This window comes from Lissotriton helveticus, chromosome 1_1 (assembly GCF_964261635.1).
Source record: "Lissotriton helveticus chromosome 1_1, aLisHel1.1, whole genome shotgun sequence".
NCBI classification, from domain to species: domain Eukaryota; kingdom Metazoa; phylum Chordata; class Amphibia; order Caudata; family Salamandridae; genus Lissotriton; species Lissotriton helveticus.
The window spans coordinates 279,177,770-279,197,723 of record NC_136057.1 but is presented as its reverse complement, the minus strand read 5'-3'; the positions used below and the strand labels follow the sequence as shown (position 1 = coordinate 279,197,723).

The following is a 19,954-nucleotide window of genomic DNA, read 5'->3' as shown; positions in this document are numbered from 1 at the left end:
GACACTACAGCACCATACCGTGTGAAGTAGGGTGCCCACCTCTCGACCACACCTCAAACAATCTGGAGACGCAATCAAACCCGCCCGCCACAGCCTCTCCCTAGTGTAATAAGCTCTGTGAAGATATTTGAATTGGATGAGTCGTAAGCGTATTGCAATGGCTGCACCTCGGGGAGCTTCAAGAGCTTCCCGCCAATCTTCCTCTTCCAGCGTTCCGACATCCCTTTCCCAGGATTCCCTCAATTTGTGTAGGGAGGAGGAACAGTGTGTAACTAGAGTCTGATAAATGCGGGCTATTTTCTTATCCTCTAGATCCCCCTTAAATACCTTTGCCTCTAGTGGGCTAAATTCAGGTAAGGAGCCAAGTCCCTCTAGACTAGGTGAAATGGCGTGGCGGAACTGTAAATATTTAAAGAATTGGGTTGGAGGCATGCCATATTCCTCGCTAAGGTCCTGAAATGACTTAAGGATCGTGCCAGACATAACATTACCCAGTGTGGAAATACCTATGCATTCCCAGCCCCTAAATCCCTGCAGGGACGCCAGTGCAGGCAGACGACCATTACGCCATAGGGGGGTCTCCTCCGTTAACGTGCCCTACCATCCCATGCGACGCAGCGCCTGCCTCCAGACCTGAAAGACTATCCGTGTAGCCTGTGGCAACTGCCTCCTCAACCGCACTGAACATAAAATTGTGTGCAGAGTGTCGGATCCCATAAGATAGCGCTCAAGAGCATAAGCCGGGTCCCCCCTATCGCCATACCACCATTCGTTTAGGATCAAAAGATGGGAGGCCTGATTGTATGACAGGATATCGGATGTTGACACCCCACCACAGTATGTCGATAAAAAGCAGGGGCACAGCGCAACCCGCACTGCACCTCCCGCCCAAAGAAAGTGCCTAGCACTGAATTGACCTGCCTAAACCAATGAGGTAAAATCGGGTAAGGGTGGTTCTGCAATTGGTATAGCAGGTGTGGGAGGGTGACCATCTTAAAGATTGCTGACCGGCCATAGATAGTCAGGGGCATACGGGACCACGTCTTTATCTCTGTTCGAACCCGGTCCCAGACCGGCACTATGTTGCGCTCCCAGGAGACTACGGAGGATTCAGAGAGGAACACTCCTAAATACTGAAGGCCCACCACCGCCACCTGCAACGTGGATGCCCATGGTCCAATTCCCGTGCGATCTCCCAGCACCCACAGGGTGGATTTACGCGGATTCAAGTAGAGTCCAGATGCTTCACCAAAGATTTACATTATCTCCAATATACGCGGTCCCGACCTATTAACATTAGTAATGAAAAACAGAACATCATCCGCGTACAGCGCGATTCTATCCGAAGGTCAGGCCTCCCATTCAAAGCCTTTCAATTGTGCGTCCAGGCGCACCCACGCCGCCAACGGCTCTATAGCCAGGGCGAACAAATACGGCGACAGGGGGCATCCCTGCCGAGTACCTCACCCTATGTGGAATTTGGTAAATGTGGCCCCGGCCACCCTCACCAACGCCGTCAGGTCTGTGTATAACAGTTTTAGATACGAAAAAAAACGGGGTCCAAGGTTAAGACGAGGCAGGAGCGCAAACAGGTAGACCCAACTCAACAAGTCGAATGCCCTATCTATATCTGCCAACAGGAGTGCTGCCTGCTCCCCAGTGCCTCTAATCGCCTCCACTGCGACATGAGCACGTCTGATGTTATGTCTCGTTGCCCTATGGGGCATAAACCCAGCCTGATCCGGATGGACCAGCTCAGTTATATAAGGAAGGAGACGATTCGCTAGCGCCTTGGCCAGTATCTTTGCTTCGACATTTAGGAGGGAGATGGGTCGGTACGACTCATGCCGTTCCGGAGGCCTACCCGGCTTGTGGAACACCAACACCTCCGCATGTCTCCAGTCTGCCGGCAGGCGACCCTGTTCTCTAGCCGCCTCCAACGCTGCCCTATAGTGCGCTCCTAATTGGAGGTGATATTTCTTTAAAAATTCACTCGGGAACCTATTGGGCCTGGGTGCCTTCCCGGTGTTAACCTCCTCTAGGGCCATGCCCAGCTCTTCAGCAGTTAGGGGGAGTTCGAGACTCTCCCGCACCTCATCTGACACCGCACGTGGCGGTAGGTCCGCTATAAACGTATCCACCACCGCCGCAGGGAGGCACTCCTGCTGGGCATATTGTGCGGCATAATATCGTGCAAAGCTGTCCGCTATCTCTTTGGGGTCTGTGATCGAGGCCCCGGCCGCATCCGTGATCCCCGGCAGCGTCTGCGCTTGAAGCGTATTTTGGCAGAGCCTATGAAGCATAGTGCCCGACTTATCTCCCCATTTATATATTCTGCTACACGCCGCCAACCACACCTGCAGAGCCTCGTCCAGTAACAAAGACGCAAAAGACTGCTGTGCCAGTAGTAGCTGCCCCACCTCTCTACCCTCCCTAGCTTCACTGCATCGCCCCTCCAGAGTCTCAATATGTGCTGCGGCCTTCACTAATTCCTCTTTGCGCTTTTTACGGGCTGCTGCATACCAGGCGATGTCCACCCCCCGCAGTGTGGGCTTCAGGGCCTCCCAGAGTGTCACAACATCTGCAACCGACCCCACATTATCTTCCCTATAGCCTCCCCCATGTGTTTTCTATAATCCTCCTGCTGAAGATGCCACGTGGAGAGACGCCACCGGAAAGGTTGCTGCCCTTTGTCTAGCCAAATGTCTACCGCAACCGGAGAGTGGTCCGAGAGCCCCCGTGGTAATAAAACAGCTGATTTCACTCTACCGATTGCTGCACGGGGGACGAACACATAATCCAATCTAGAAAAGGACTTATGAACAGCGGAAAGATATGTATATTCCCGATCGTGAGTATGGAGGTATCGCCAAACATCTACCCAGCCCGTCCCCCCAACCATGTCGCCTAGTTTAGTGGGCGTGTCCGCATGCTGTCCACCCCCTGGTCTATAGCGATCCATCCGACCATTCATAACATCGTTCCAGTCACCCCCAATTACCGATATTGCCTCAGGAATTTCTGCCCACACCGCAAACAACTTTTCCATTAGCGACCACTGCAATGGGGGTGGGGCATCCACACTCCCCAGCACCAGGGGCTCCTCACCAAGCATCCCTTTAATAAATATATATCGGCCCTGCGGGTCAACCTGCTGCTTCGAGTGGACGTAGGACAACCTGCGATGCACCAGAATGGCCAGCCCCCTGGACCCCCTAGTAAACCCAGCGTGATAAACCTGTTGGTATCCGTAGCGCTGCAAGCTAAGTGTTTGTTGCCTAGTAGATGCGTTTCTTGCAGTAGCAGAATGTCTGCTCTTTCCCTTTTCCACAACCGCAAAACTGCCCCTCTCTTCACCTTATCAAGCACTCCCCGCACATTCCAGCCAAGAATCTGTATAGACGCCCTGGGAATCATCGGCCTGGTTCCATCAACCGCCATCTAAGGGGATGCATGTCAAGAGCCCAACAGACGGGCCTAGAGGACGTATACACACCAAGTATTGAGTCCTCATATTTATCGTGCAGATCAGACCAAGCCCCCCCTCAACTCCCACCTCACCCCCCTCAATCCCCTCAAAAAAAACACACCCACCCCCATACCTCAAAAAACGCTGAAGTACCTGTCGCGGCCTGGGCGACCCTGATCCCAAACGCAGGACCTGAGGCCGTCCACACCAATGGATCCCCAAGAAACTACCCATTTACCCAACTCCCCCCTCCAACAAGCCTGAAACCCAGGGAAGTGGTCCTCCCCTTAACTACCCCCCACCCAATCCCAAAATGCCCCATATCCTCATAATCACTGTCATTTAGTTGTCACAATTACCCTTCTAAGCCCTGCGGCCACTCCGGCCGAGTGTCCCTTACACTTACAACCACAGGGGTATATGCACACCAATGTTCCATCTCTCGCCGGTTAAATGTTCAAGGATCTGTGGTCGGATGCTCCGGGGCGGCCTCTCCGCCGCCCGCGGCGCCCCCCGGTGAGGAATGCCTCCTGGATCTGGACCTCCAATTCCTTCTACTCTGCGAACTCCGGGCTGTCTGCACCTGTGATCCGCTCAAGGAGGAGTCTGAGTCATGGCCCGGCGGCGTATGTGCCCTCACCTTCACCGTTTCATCAGTCCAATAGAAAACTTCCTCCGGGGTGTCAAAGAAGTTGGCACGAGATTGAAACACGACTCGCAGGCGGGCCGGATAAAGCAAGTCATAGGGGAGCTTAAGATCATGGAGGCGTGCTTTGGCCGCAGTGAACGACTGCCTCTGCTGTTGGACAAGCCTGGTACAGTCCGGAAATATTTCACACATGAGAGAGTCCTTCGCCCTTGCTTTTCGCAGAATGGTATCGCGATCATGATAATTCAAGAGCTTGGCTATTACAGGCCTGGGACGGGCCCCACTGGCGGCTTCTGTACCAGAGCCCGATGGGCCGACTCAATCACGAAGCATCGTGATAGGGATTCAGGGGGGAGCCAACTCTCCAGCCACTGGGTCAAGAAGCAATCCATGTTGCCCTTCTCGCAGCCCTCTGGAAGTCCCACAAATCGTAGGTTGTTTCGCCGGGCCCGTCCTTCCGCATCTTCCACTCTAAGGGCCAACTCCTTCTGGACACTCTCCATGTCGGTTACTTTGCGCTTAAGGGTCGCCACATCATCTTCCACCCCCGAAATCCTGGTTTCGGCCTCCGTGATGTGAGCCACAGCGTTCCGTAGGTCTTGACGCAATAAAGTGACATCCGCACCCACGGCACCAATTTTCGCGTCGAGCATATCCCTTGACTGGGTGATCGCCGCCATCAACGCCGCATTATTGGATCCCTGGCTGTTCTGGCCCCCAGCGGCTCGAGCTCCACCACTTGGCCCCGTGTACTTATCGATGGGCCCCTGCTTCGCTGACCCTCCACCACTCCCGCCTCTGGTCATTTTCTTCGGTGGCCAGAGACACACTCCACCAGGATTAGCCACCCGTATACCCGGATGTCGCCTCCTATATCTCCGGTGTGCAGTGCGTGCTAGGACCCGCGGTGCCTCTCCAGTTCGGTTGCCCTATCACTCCCCCAAGGTCCTGGTAACTGTGCGTCTGAGATGTGCACCGGCCACACTCTGCATGAATGTCCCTCACCAGGCCTCACACTGCTGGGCAACTGACCACGGCCACTATTACGTGCTCAGAGCACTCACATTACCGCTGCCCACACCAAGGCCGATCCACCCCCGAATCACCTGCTGGCGCAGTCCGGTGCATGGGCTGTCCACACGGATATCGCGTGGCGCCGATCTTCAGTGGCGCCACCAGTCACTGGACCTCACTACACAATAGCCCTCGCAGCACGGGCCAAATGGAAAAATGTCGCCGCCACTTGGTGGGCCTTAGGGACTCCTCTGAAGGCACTGGCTGTTTCACTAACGTGGCCCCAGGTCTCGGGTATATAGGGGACCAACGCCAGAACCAGCCCTCCGCAGAACCTCCGACTACCGCTGGCAAGCCCCACTGCTGGTCGTGCACACCCCTGCGGCACCCACCGAGGGCCGGCCTGCCCCCCGATCACCTGCTGGTGTTGTCCCCCGTCAGGGCGCGCCGCTTCGGATGGCGTCAAACTCCAGCTCCCGGCTGTGCCCTGGACACTAGGCCACGGCCCCATTCGCCCGGACCGCACGCTCCTCCCTCCATCAATGTCCCACCATCAGCCGGGCCACCACAACAGGGGTCCTCCGATGACTTCAGGAGCGTTCCGGCCTTCCAGCACCTTTCCGCGGCACTCCGACGCGCACTGCCGCCCCCCGCGCTCCCTGGACGGGATGCGCGAAACTCGAGGTCCCGGCTGCACTCGCCCGTTCCAGGCCGCAATTTGCTCCTCCACTCTGCTCGTCAACCGGGGCCACCAGAGCTCCGCGAACGGCACCGAAGCACAGCCGCTCGATCCAGGGCACTGCGCCGTCCTCTAGGGCAGCGGGATCAGGACGGGAAACAGGATATTTAGGAGGATATTTGGTGGGCTGGACGGAGCTCTTCTAAGCTACGTCCGCCATTACGTATTACGGCCCGCTAAGCCACGCCCCCTTCCCTGATTTTAAAAAGAATAACAAATAGCCACACATTATCTTACCTGCTCAGCTCCTCGTCACAGCCCAGTCTGCTAAGCAAATGCAGGGGCTAGGAAAGGTAAACCAGGATAAGCAAACTTTTTCTCTCCAGCATGGAATAGAAAAGGAAATATCCACGCAGCAAGAAGGTTAAAGTTACCCGGTGCCAAAGAAAGGATTTGTCCCCTTCCCATGCCCCTATTTTACATGCATGAGTGAAGGTTAAGGTTACCCGGTGCCAAAGAAAGGATTTGTCCCCTTCCCATGCCTCTATTTTACCTGCACAGGTGGGTGGGGACACAGTCTACCTTTCTAAAAGGAGATGCGTGATTGGGGGTGCCTGTGATAGAGAGCCCAGGCCCAATCACTCAACTCTCAGAACAGGAAGGAAAACAACATTCGGAGGAACGTTTTCAGTGAAAGTGGCCATTTTCTACTGGCCTTCATGTCGGCACTTCCAGGGCCAAGGCTCATGTTTGGGTGGGCCAGACTCATGCTTGGGTAGGCCTGGCCCACCCGGCCCACCCTCTAGAACTGGGCCTGGGAAAAAGTGGGGGATAGTTAAGTATGGCGACATGCCTTTTATTGCTAAGAGGCTGAGTATCCCAAGATTCCTTGGGTTCACCGCAGGAGGGAGAGAGAGTGTGTGTTCTTACTGAGATGAGAGCCAAACTATCCAGTTCTCGTCGCCAGTGTGGTAATTAATGAATCACTCAAATGACCGGCTTTAGTTTAACAGCATATTAGATTCTTTATTAGTAGAAAGAAGATCCCATTCAATCAATCAATCAATCAGTCATTTGTAAAGCGCACTACATACCCACGAGGGTCTCAAGGTGCGGGGGGTGCTACTGATCGAATGATCAGCAGGTCTTGGGTCTGTCGTAGGCTCAGTGGGAAGGTGTTCCATGTCTTGGCGGCGAGGTGGGAGAAGGATCTCCCGCCGGTGGTTGTTCTTCGGATGCGCGGGGCGGTGGCAAGTGAGAGGTCAGCGGAGCGGAGCCGGCGGTTGGGGATGTAGAAGGAGAGCCGTCTGTTGAGGTAGGCTGGGCCGGTTTTGTGGAGTTCCTTGTGTGCGTGGATGAGGAGCTTGAAGGATATCCTCTTGCTGACGGGGAGCCAGTGCAGGTCCCTCAGGTGTGGGGTGATGTGGCCGAGGCGTGGTACGTCGAGAATCAGTCGTGCCGAGGCGTTTTGGATGCGTTGTAGTCATTTGATGAGTTTGGTCAGGGCTCCCGCGTAGAGAGCATTTCCATAGTCGAGTCTGCTGCTGATGATGGCCTGGGTGACTGTCTTTCTTGTATCTGTTGGGATCCATCTGTAGATCTTGCGGAGCATGCGGAGGGTGTTGAAGCAAGAGGAGACGGCGTTGACCTGCTTGGTCATTGAGAGCGTTGAGTCGAGGATGATTCTCAGGTTGCGTGCGTGGTCGGTGGGTGTCGGGGCTGTTCCCAGTACCGTCGGCCACCAGGAGTCGTCCCAGGCTGAAGGGTTGGAGCCGAGGGTGAGGACCTTTGTCTTGTCCGAGTTCAACTTCAGGCGGCTGGTCTTCATCCAGACGGCGACAGCCTTCATTCCTTTGTGGAGGTTGGCTTTGGCGGTGATGGGGTGCTTGGTGAGGGAGAGGATCAGTTGAGTGTCGTTGGCGTAGGAGATTATGTTGAGGTTGTGCTGTCGGGCGATGTGTGCAAGCGGGGCCATGTAAATGTTGAACAGTGTCGGGCTGAGGGAGGATCCCTGGGGTACGCCGCAGATGATCTCGGAGGCTTTGGACCATTCAACTGTCTCCTGGCATAGCCTCCCAGTTTCTCCACTACTAACATTCCATATCATCCCTACACATTCTCTCTGACAGACAAAGTTCTCTAATAGGTATTACCCATTTCATACATAATTGTTCACCATATATGGGACGTGAGCTTAAGTGGAACCGGAATCGTGCTTCCTACAGAAGTCATTCTTCATTGGTTTTAATATCAGCTCCTTTAGGGACATTCCTCTGAGTAAAAGCCCTTCTTTTTTACTGCTTCAAACATGTGACTGTTTTGTTTTCGAAGTTTTATATCACGCGAATTCAACCCGAAGGCACTGGAGCGCTTTACATGAGCACGTGGTCCTACTGATTAATTCAAGCACGGGAACATCAAGTTATTCGTACAAAATAAGCAGATTTATTTATTTATTTGTCTTTATTTATTTTTGCAATTTTCTATAGCGCGAACTTTACCCGAAGGTGTCAGAGCGCTTTACATAAGAACCAGTTGAGAACATAGCAAATTTTTGCTTTACACGAGAACCAGATGAAAACTTAAGGATTTAGGATTACATGTGTTACATAGAGGATACAAACAGAAAAAAATTGCACATGTGCAAGAGGTAGAGTCACATAAGGAGGAGATACAAATGGAAATACTCTAGGCATATACTGGTGATATCTCTATCTACATAGGGAGGGGATACACATGGATATACTCTAAAAGTCACGTAGGAATGGTAGAGAGCACAGCGGACTACTGCATACACTAGTGATTAGAGTTATCTCTATATACATAGGAAAGGGATAAGACTGGATATACTCTAAGAGTCACATAGGAATGGTAGAGAGCATAGTGGACTCCTGCAAATTCTAGTGGTTAGAGTTATCTCTATATACATAGGGAGGGGATATGACTGGATATACTCTAAGAGTCACATAGGAATGGTAGGTATTACAAAGGTCTACTACATATACTAGTGATTAGAGTTATCTCTGATGTCGAGTCAACACCAGAACTCGAACCTGACTTTTAAAGTTTATGTGTGTGTATACCCCGAGACAATAATGATATATTGCGTAATAGTGAAACATATAGTTCACAGTGTTTAGAAACAGCAGTGCGGCGTGAAGCGCTATGGTAAAAAGGGACGTGAGTCTGAGTGTATAATCTAAGCAGGTTTACTAAAATGAATGTGCTTCGTTGCAGTGTAAGAAACTTTGAAAACCCTAACCTAAACAAAGTGCAACCGCAAAACATAGTGTTCGACCATGTAAAGTGATTCAAGACACTTTGCATCCTCCACAGTAATTCTGAAAGGTACACTGTTATTTGTTTGCATTTACATATCGCGAAAAGGCCCGAAGGCGAGTTCCAATAACTGAAATTAAACTCGGGCGTATACATCGATAGATGCGTGTAGTACGAGATACCACATGAGAAATGTGTAGCAGTAGTAGCACATGTTTAGGTCTCGCAACCTATCGATGCGCGAATGCGCATCGAGCGGAGCGAGAATTCATGTCGGCAAAATCCTCTTCAAACTAAGGGCTTTCAGCCCGGCGTTTTCTTGCAGTTCACGTGAACATGCACGAGCATTCACGGCAAGGGCTTCTCCTCCCCTAACAGCACTCCTCCCACACCAGCAACTCCCCCCTCCCACACCAGCACCTCCCCTCTCTCTCCCCGCAAACACAGCCTTGCCGTAGCAGCACTCCTCCCACACCAGCACCTCCCCCCTCCCACACCAGCACCTCCCCTATCTCTCCCCGCAAACACAGCCTTTCCTTTCATTTCTCCTCCCCCTCCCCAGCCCGTAGCAGTTGCCGTAGCAGCACTCCTCCCACACCAGAATTTTCTATTTTTCTTTCGATTTGGTACGGGAACTAATTGTTCATTGCCCGGGTAAAGCATATTGCTTCTGTTTTTAATCCAGCTCTCATCATAATTGGTTCTCCAGGGCTTGCAGAAGTTCGTGGGAGTGAACCGTGCCGTTTTGTGAGAGCTGTGTGCGGTATAACTCCCCACCGCAGACCCCATTATGGGGCACCCGGCCCTTTCCTGGAGAGGCGAGCCTCGAGTTTCTTGGCATGGTTTCATCTCTTCCCCGTGCTTTGGAACAGACGTTACTCACAAACTGCCCACATTTGTAAACCAGCATTGCTCAACCTCAGCAAACTATGCAGTGTCCTTCACCCCTCCCTCGCTGCTCGCTCGTCTCGTATTGCACACGCGCCATGTTTGGTAACAGAGTCTCTGCCTCCCGCGCTCTTTACCCCTCCTCTCTCTATCCCTCTCTCTCTCCCACCCTGCCGCTCATTTTTTTTTCGCTCCCCTCCTCTCCTGTCGGACCATGCCTCCCTCCTCTCCTACCGCCCCCGCAGCCTCTCGTCCTTTTCTCCCCACTCCTCCACTCTGTTTTCCTAAACCCTCCCTGTTCAGCTTTCTTCTCTCTTTCTCCCCCGTCTCCGCTTCCCTCCTTCCTCCGCGTAGCTTCTCTTCGCACCCCCGTCTTTTTCACCCACTCTCTTTGACTTTCCTTCGACAATTCGCGCTCCCCGCCCGCCTTTCTGCTCTCGTTTTCCGCCCATAGCCTCTTCCCCCTCTCTATCTTCTGCCTCCTTATGTCTGGTATTTTCACGTGCTCTCTTCTTTCCCCCTGTTTTTCAGATGCACTTAAAGGGAACAACACTGCGGTGTGAGGCGCTGGATGTAGAAACAAGCATTGGCATAGCCAATAGGTCTCGCTTGTGGGACCTTATAAGTATTTAGTAACAAGGATATTGTGCTGCAAAACAAAATACTTATAAGGTCCCACAAGCGAGACCTATTGGCTATGCCAATGCTTGTTTTACCTTTGATACTTGCACAAGTGCCACCTTTGCCTACGTAACGCTTGTTTTTGTGCCTGAGTGTCTAGCACCTATTGCAGTATTATACCTCAAATTATACTTTGTTTTCTCTTGTAACTGCACACTTGTCACTTTTTCCTCTTGTGCACTTTTTACAACCTCATGTATTTTTGGTTGCTCACAATTTTTACTACCTCATGTATTTTGTTTGCTCACAATTGTCACTATTACCTTATGTAACGTAACGTATGCTTTTGTAATCTGTTCTTGTGTAATGTTTCTCATGATGTTTCATTTCTGTTCCTATTGTGAAGCGCTCTGACGCCTTCGGGTAAAGTCCGCGCTATATAAAAATGCATAAATAAAATAAATAAATAAATAGGTAAAAGGTCGAACACAGTTAAAGCATCATATGCAAATCCTGACTCCGGGTCGGATTGAGTCAGTACCAAACAGCAAGTTTACAGCCTCTTGCTTGGGTTCTCAGGATTGCGACACCGAAGACTTTTTAAAGCTAGACCGCACAAGTTAATTTACAGGCGGCCATGTTGGATGTAGGTCTCGGCGGGCGATTTGTAGATTAACGTTTTTTTTGGGGGGGGGGGGGGGGGCCTGATTGCTCAGTCTTTCTTGCTAAATGGAACAGCAGGTCGTGTTTTCCATTGGTCGACCGGGCCCAGCGGCCCCCACCCAGGAATCTACCAATGCCGCTTGATGACTACAACTCCCAGAGTGCAATGTGACTGAGCCGGAAGTACTCAATGCGAAATAGTCAGCCGGTTACGTGGCTGGGAATGTTATTTTATTTGGATGGCTCCTCCAGACCAGAGGACGCGCCGGAGAGGAAGTAAGGGATGGTAAGTAGGACAAAGGGGTGTGCTCAGTTCTGCCGTCCGCGGGGTATTTAGGTGGGCACCCACTGATAGCTGGAGGAGAATGTGTGATTGGAGGCACGTGATAACAAGCAGGGCGTCATCCAAAATTAAGGTTCTTGTGGGAAATACGAGAGGCCAGATGTACCCACTGGTAAAATGCATTTTCCATTTTACAACCTTGTTTGCTAGTTGCTAAAAATCGCCATTTCCAAGTCGCAAAACCTGACGGTTATATATGTGGCCCTAGATTTGATGGGCATTTTGGAGCCAGGTTAAGGAGGAGTCAGTTAGAGCATGGGTTCATGAGGAAGGGGTAAATAGAGACAGGGTTGCGTAGAAGTTGGACGCCTATCAAATTCAGACGCACAAACCGAGCCCTGAAAATGATTGCCATGTAAATTACACAGTTAACATTATGTAAAATATGAAGAAGTCGCTGCACAATTGAAAAAAAGTGTACTTCTTTAGCGTAAAGAAACTTTGACATTAATACATCACATTATAGAACAGCATTGATAAGTCCTTATTGACACTGATTTTTAAACATGAACTTGGAACCATTCTTGGCCCATCCTGACGAAAATGAATTAGTGAAGAAAGAGGCAAGACATTTATCACGTGAACCCCTCATGTGGCTCAGGTTCTTATAGATGGAGGTAAATTATACTCTATTAAATCAAACAGAATTGGTTTGTATACAGCTGGTAGTCTGAACTCACATATTTGGAAGTCCTTTTATTGAAGAAAAAAGCGAATCGATGAAATAAAATCTTTGCCTATGATTACTCGGCTTGGTTAAGCAGGGAAGCAGCGATTAATCGTGGTTTAACAGTTTCACTTTGTACAAATTAAGCATTAAAAAAGTATCCGTTTGTCTCACCTTTTTACCTCTAGTGTTAGTGTTTTGTTTTTACGTCTTTGTTCATGAGGGTAGACGTAGGTCGGCAGGCAGCAGTCACATGAAAGCTTGACTTGTTACGGGTTTGTGATACCAACAGGACCTCGAGCTGAGCCCAGAGCCCGGCTTCATGCTTAAGCCTGGCTCGGTCTTTCAGCGGCACGCCCACCTCTCCAGGTAATTGAAGGCAGGTTTGAGAAATTGGGAAATTAAAAGACCGAGGGGCGGATTTATGATGCCCTTTCGCCGCAATTGCGTCACTAAATGTGATGCAACGGCGGGGCAAACAATGCGCCCTATTTACAACGTGACGCATCTAAGAGATGCGTCACGTTGGAAAGCCCTGCGCCATAAGGAGGCGTTCCTGCGCAGGGGGGGCGTTCCTGCGCAGGAACGCCTCCTAAAAGTGGCTGAGTGATATCTATGAGATTTCACTCAGTCACTTTCTACGTCAATTCCTTACGCCTGCTTGAAGCAGGCGTATGGGTGACGCAACATGCATTGAATAGGAGGCTCCTGTGCATTGCAGGAGTCATGTCGCACTTGCGACATGACTCCTGCAATGCGCCGCCCGTACGCCGAGAGATGCGTCACGCATCCTCACTGCCTTGCACCATGGTGCGCTGCATCATAAATGCGGCGCACCATGGGTGGCGGAGCAGTGTCGCACTGTGGCGCATGTTAACTGGCGCATCCCTGGGGATGCGCCAGTTAACATAAATCTTCCCCTGAATGTATTTATTTATTGCATTTGTATATAGCACGAAATTACCCAATCAATCAATCACAGGCATTTATATAGCGCACTACTTACCCGGAGGGTCTCAAGGCGCTAGGGGGGGGGGGTGTTGCTACTGCTCGAATAGCCAGGTCTTGAGCTTCTTCCTGAAGGAGAGGTGGTCTTGGGTCAGGCGCAGGTCGGTCGGTAGGGAGTTCCAGGTCTTGGCGGCCAGGTAGGAGAAGGACGTCCCTCCCGTTGTCGTTCTTCGGATGCGGGGGACGGTGGCGAGGGCGTGGTTGGCTGATCGGAGGTGTCGTTTGGGAGCGTAGAAGTTGATGCGGTTGTTGAGGTAGCTGGGGCCTTGATCGTGTAGGGCATTGTGTGCGTGGGTGAGGAGGCGGAAGGTGATTCTTTTGTTGACGGGGAGCCAATGCAGGTCTCTCAGATGTCCGGAGATGTGGCTGTGTCGTGGGATGTCGAGGATGAGTCTGGCTGAGGCGTTCTGGATCCGCTGTAATCTCTTCTGGAGCTTGGCGGTGGTTCCGGCGTAGAGGGCGTTGCCGTAGTCCAGTCGGCTGGTGACGAGGGCCTGGGTGACCGTCTTCCTGGTCTCGGTGGGGATCCACCGGAAGATCTTCCGTAGCATGCGCAGGATGTTGAAGCATGACGAGGAGACGGCGTTGACTTGTCTGGTCATGGTGAGGGAGGAGTCCAAGATGAAGCCCAGGTTGCGTGCGTGGTCTGTCGGTTTGGGTGCGCTGCCCAGGGCAGGGGGCCACCAGGAGTTGTCCCAGGCAGAGGGTGATGATCCAAGGATGAGGACTTCCGTCTTGTCAGAGTTCAGTTTCAGGCGGCTGCTCGACATCCACTCGGCTATGTCTTTCATCCCTTCGTGAAGGTTGGCTCTGGCGGCGGCGGGGTCGTTGGTCAGGGAGAGGATCAGCTGGGTGTCGTCAGCGTATGAGATGATGTTGAGGTTGTGCTGGCGTGCGATGGCCGCAAGGGGGCTCATGTAGACGTTGAAGAGTGTTGGGCTGAGCGAGGAGCCTTGAGGGACGCCGCAGATGACTTCGGTGGCCTCTGACTTGTACGGTGGTAGACGGACTCTCTGTGTTCTTCCGTTGAGGAATGAGATGATCCAAACCAGTGCCTTCTCCTGGATTCCGATGTTGCTGAGGCGCTGCACTAGGGTGCGGTGGCAGACAGTGTCGAATGCCGCGGAGAGGTCCAGGAGGATGAGGGCCGCTGTTTCTCCGTTGTCCATCAGGGCTCGGATGTCATCGGTGGCGGCGATGAGGGCGGTCTCGGTGCTGTGGTTGGCTCGGAAGCCCGACTGAGAGGGGTCGAGGGATCCATTCGTCTCGAGGAAGGCGGCCAGCTGCTTGTTGACGGTCTTCTCGATGACTTTGGCTGGGAACGGGAGGAGCGAGATGGGGCGGTAATTCTTGAGTTCGGTGGGGTCCGCTGTAGGTTTCTTGAGTAGGGCGCTGAGTTCGGCGTGCTTCCAGCTCTCCGGGAAGGTGGCGGTGTCGAAGGAGGTGTTGATGATGTCCCGCAGGTGGGGTGCGATGATTGCGTCGGCCCTGTTGAAGACGTGGTGAGGGCAGGGGTCGGTCGGAGATCCGGAATGGATGGAGTTCATCAAGCGGATGGTGTCTTCGGTGCTGATCGGAGTCCAGGCGCGGAGGGTGGTGGTGGGGGGCGGTGGTTCGGTTGTGACGTGCGTCGGTTGAGTGCTGAAGCTGTTGTGTATGTCCGCGATCTTGTTGTGGAAGTAGGAGGCGAGGGAGTTGCAGAGGTCTTGCGACGGGGAGATGTCGTTGTTTCCGGCGTTGGGGTTGGAGAGCTCTTTGACGATGTTGAAGAGTTCCTTGCAGTTGTGTGCGTTGTTGTCCAGCCGGTCCTTGAATGCGGTTTTCTTAGTGGCGCGGATCAGTTGGTGGTGCTTCTGGGTGGCAAGCTTGAGGGCGGTCATGTTGTCCGGTGTTGGTTCTCTTCTCCAGGCTTTCTCGAGGGCTCGGCAGTTCTTCTTGGAGCTCTTGAGTTCGTCGGTGAACCATGGGGCCTTCTTGCTGCCGGGTCTGCTAGGCGGGGTCCTCAGTGGGGCGAGTTCGTCCGCGCAGTAGTTGATCCACTTCGTGAGGTTGTCGGCGGCCTGGCTGGGGTTCGTTGAGCTGGCGGGGGGGTGCTGGCTCAGGGAAGCGGCGAGCTGGTCAGCTGTGATCTTGTTCCAGTTTCTTCGAGCAACCGGTTGCTGGTGGTGGTGGATCGTCGTTCTTGTGAAGGTGAAGTGGATGCAGCTGTGGTCTGTCCAATGGAGTCCGGTGGCGTGGCTGAAGGCGATGTCTTTGCTGGATGAGAAGACGGCGTCGAGTGTGTGTCCTGCGAGGTGGGTGGGGGAGGATACCAGCTGCTTGAGTCCGAGGTTGGCGAGGCTGTCGAGCAGGGTGGTGGTGTTGCGGTCGTTGTTGTTCTCCAGGTGGAAGTTGAGGTCCCCCAGGAGGATGTAGTCAGCGGAGGGGAGGGCATGCGGGCTGACGAAGTCGGCGATGTCCTCGCTGAATTGTGTGCGTGGTCCCGGGGGTCGGTAGATCAGGGTGCCTCTGAGGGTGGTCTTCGGGTCGGTGCGGATCTGGAAGTGTAGGTGTTCGGCTGTTTTCAGGGTGTCGTCGGTGTTGGTCGTGATGTGGATTGTGTCCCTGTGGATGATGGCGATGCCTCCTCCAGTCTGGTTGACGCGATCTCTCCGGGTGATCTTGTATCCCTCTGGGATGGCGATGGCGATGTCGGGCGCTGAGAAGTCGTTCATCCAGGTTTCCGCGAGGAAGGCGACGTCAGGAGCTGTGGTGTCGCGGAGGTTCCAGAGTTCGATGGCGTGTCTGTGGACGGAGCGGGTGTTGAGCAGGATGCACTTGAGGTGGTTGCTGCTGGTGTTCGGCTTGGCGGGTGCTGGAGCGGGGCAGGTCCGGATGCAGGTGAACTTGCAGGCGTGGCAGCTGAAGGGTCCGTGGGTGCGCTTCGGGGTGGCTCGGTAGCATCCAGGGGTTCCGACGATGTTGAGTGCGAGGAGTTCGGTGGCGTTGTAGGACAGTCGGGTCGTCTTCAGTCGGTGGGGGCCTGGGCGCGGTCCAGGCGCGGACGGGCGCAGACGGGCTTACCTTTGGCGCGCCTTCGGCGCACAATCGGCGCGTTCGCACGGTCGCCACATATGGCGAAGTGCGAGGGAGGGCGGAGCAGCTGGGAGGCGGGAGCGGGGAGGGTACAGAAAAAAAGGGGCGTGGTTAGCGGGGGTGGCGGGAAGCGGGGAGCGGGGAGGGAGGAGACCGAGAACAGGGGACAGGCGAAAATACAGGCACAATACAAAAGTACAAAAAAGAACAGAAATTGAACACAATATTACTCAGCAGTCAGGGGGGCACACAGCAGGAAAACGGGGTACAGGAGCACAGCGCTATCACGCAGGAGACCACGCCGCTCGGAGGCAGGGGGCGTGGTCACACGGCGGCAGCAGGGGCAGCGAGGAGGCACACGCAGCAGCTGGTGGCCGTGCGGCGCGGGGGTGTCCTAGATTAGGTCACCCAAAGCTTCTAGAGCGCCTTACATTAGGCGTGCCATTACAGAGGGTTAAAAATTACCAAATCTAGTTACATAATTAATGAAGGTAGTGTAATTCTTTGCTAAGAGGTGACTGAACATGCTCTTACTGGAGAGGATTTGCTGCAATGTCTTGGAAAAAAAGGATTGAAAAAGGCAGTGCAATAACTAAACTGAGGATGTCCGGGCTATTGGGATGAGTTGTCATTAAAGATAAGTGACTTAGGAGCCACAGTCAGTAGAGCCAGAGTTCCCAATCAGAGGATTAATTACTTAGGAATGGGAATTTAAGGTTAGGATTGAAGAGGGATGTTTCGGACATCCAAGGCGGACAGCTCAGACTCGCCAGGTAGTGTGTGGAAGGGCTCAGCCAAGTCCAGTAGTTAGATGCTGGAGCTATTTAGAGGTAAGGAAGGGGAAATTCAAGGTAGGCCAATTTCCAGTTAGGATTAGTGATAGCGAACTGATGCTTAAGTGAAGTAATGCCTTTTAAAATATTTGTTTGTTGGAGGTTGTAATTGGAGTGTGGTGGTAAATTGGACCAGTAGCAGCTAGGGACTAAAAAAAGATGGGGTAATTAAGGGATAGATTTGGCTGAAATAAAGGCAGAAAGGATGTTGCAGGAAGAGTAGTTTTTAGGTCTTGTTTGTTTGTTTACTTTTTAAGCAACAGTGGCACCCGCCGCGCTTTAGCTTAAGATGTTCAAAGCTCTAAAGCGCCCGTGCTGCGATTGTAACCAAAAAGTACATAGGAAAAAAAATGTGCAGACCCTATTTTTAGGTCTCGCCTAGCGTTGCAGCTCGCATGTGGTGCTCGCTCGGCGAGAGATATTGTGAGAGAGGGATTTCAGAAGGGGACTTGAAGCCCCGCCCATCATTTTCATTGGGTCGCGTCAGCGTTTATGCTAAACGCTGGCTTCCCATTGAAATGATGCCTTTTGGCCACTGCCCTTTCTCCCTTTCGTCAGGCCCATCCGGACTGGGTCGTCTGCTTCATGGCTGAAGCACTTTCTTATCTTTAAGGGGGGCCATCTGTTTCTAATTGGCGATGCCATGCTAATAAGAAACAAATGGCCCCCCTAAAGATAAGAAAGTCTGCAGGCACTAACCTGCACACTGAGGCCCAAGCGAGCGAGTGTGCCTGTGCGGCTCTCCGGTCTCCACCTGGAGGAAAGGGGGAGGGGGCGAGTTAGCAGCAACAAATATGCCCTACGTTGGAGCGGCCCCCTATCAGGCGGGGGCCGCTCAGGAAATTTCCAGCATAACTGCCCGAGTGCCTCGAGCACCAATAACACAAAGAAAAAAAGAACGGCCTAGGCCCCATTCCCTGGGGCTGGGATTGGGCTCTGTCTCCCCTCACGGCTGCATACCTCAGGAGAGCCCTCACTCCTTGGGGACTGTCTTCTCATCTGGCAGCGCGGGGCTTCCCTCAGCTCATAGCAGCCCCGCCGACCAGCTGCAGCACCTCTCCTCACTGCTGGTGGGCACCCGCGAACAATCTCCAATGCGGGGTGGGCTCCCGCGCAGCACGAAAATAATGCGGGGTGGCACCCTCTCCTCGGCATCATGGGGAAACCCTACGACGGGGATTCCCTCTAAATAGACAGCAGCTCAGCGCTGCACAGCCCACACTCTCCTCCTTCATGGGGCAAATAAAGAAATGAAGCACAGCGCTCACGAGGTGCTAAAGGTTCAAAAAGTCTCCCAAAGTTCTGGAAAGTCAAAGGGAAAATCCCTCCCAGGGCGCAAGGGCCCGTCAGGGTCCAGGGGGCATAGCTGGGCCCAGGCAGGCCAGCACACGGGGGGTGTAGCTGGGCCCAGGCAGGCCAGAACACAGTGCCCTCTAGCTGGGAGGTAAACCCCCTTGGCAGTCCCTCCTGGGCACCAGCAGCAGCAAGCCTCCAGCAAGTCACACCAGCATAGAACCAAAACATGGGGTCACAGCCCCTACATTTATAGCACTTCCCTCCTTTGTCTGCAGTGCGGGGTTTGGGGGAACCAGATGCAACTGGTTCAGGGGGATTTGGAGCACTTTGTTTTTCAAGCTCCTCTTCCCCTTTGTCAGGTGGGGGCTAGGTGATCAGACACATCACAGGGGGCGGAGCCAGCATTGTCCATTCTAGGCACAGACCTATTCAGGGTCAGGGGATTACTCCTACTACTACTTCCAATGCAGATGTCCCATTCAGCCTAGTGCTGATTCACCCTTCCCCACCTGGAGCCACAAACACACCTCCCAGACATGCAATTCACATCAGGAAGGCAGACACATAGCACACAGAAATGCCAACTTCTAAAAGTGGTATTTCACAAATAGTCATAATAAATCTGCGCACACCATTGCGCAGCATTTATTACAATTCCAAAAATACTATACTTGACCACTCTGCTCCTCCCCTGTTAAGAATTACCCCTGACACACTGATCAGGGAATCCCCAATGCATTCCTATAGGAGTGCTGGCCAATCTTACCCAATGTACAAAGAGAGCGCACGCACTTTACACTGGACAGCAGTGCTAAAGTGCACAGAGGCCTAAAAACACCAACACCATGTCAGAAATAAGGCAGGGAGAAAGGCAAAAAGTTTAGGGATGACCCTGCAAAAAGGGCCAAGTCCAACAACTTCATGGCACTAGAGGACACCTCAAGGGTGTAATTTGCTTATCGCACTACACCACTATTAATATGTAAGTGGACGTAAGGTTACAGGGTGAACATGCTTTTATCGGTATGAACCCATTTCATATAGTAAGGGTGACATTGTCGCGACCCCGCAAATTCCGTGAATAATTTTTTTACGGATAGATCTGAAACAGTCTGACCAAACCCTCACATCCTTCGCTTCACCTTCCCACGTGGGTCCCAGCCTGCTGGCATGACATGGCCAGTGCAGTGGCACAGGTGCCTAGATGCGAGTGAGGCGCACTGCTGCCCCTTACGGCTGTCCTGGGCCATTTCCTTGCGTACAATAGGGTTCGTGGTACCACCTTCGGGTGACAGACAGCTAGTCTAATACATTTATTTTGCTTCCCCTGCTTCTTGGATTTTCCAGGACTCAGCCAGGCTTGTGTTAAAAAAAAATACACCACATGGTACCCATTGGATACTCAGTCGAACTGTACTGGCGCTTCTCAGCTGGGTTCATGCATATTCAGTCGAACCGTACTGGCGCTTC

General features: G+C 52.8%; 1 protein-coding gene across 1 annotated transcript in view; it reads left to right on the top strand.

Annotated features, from left to right (window-relative positions):
• Positions 1-11,412: 11,412 nt before the first annotated feature.
• SLC37A3 (solute carrier family 37 member 3) overlaps positions 11,413-19,954 on the top strand; it is a 197,322-nt gene continuing 188,780 nt past the window's right edge. The window contains exon 1 of the mRNA XM_078668180.1: positions 11,413-11,548. The gene's annotated coding sequence lies outside the window, so the exon portion shown is untranslated. The remainder of the gene's footprint in view (positions 11,549-19,954) is intronic.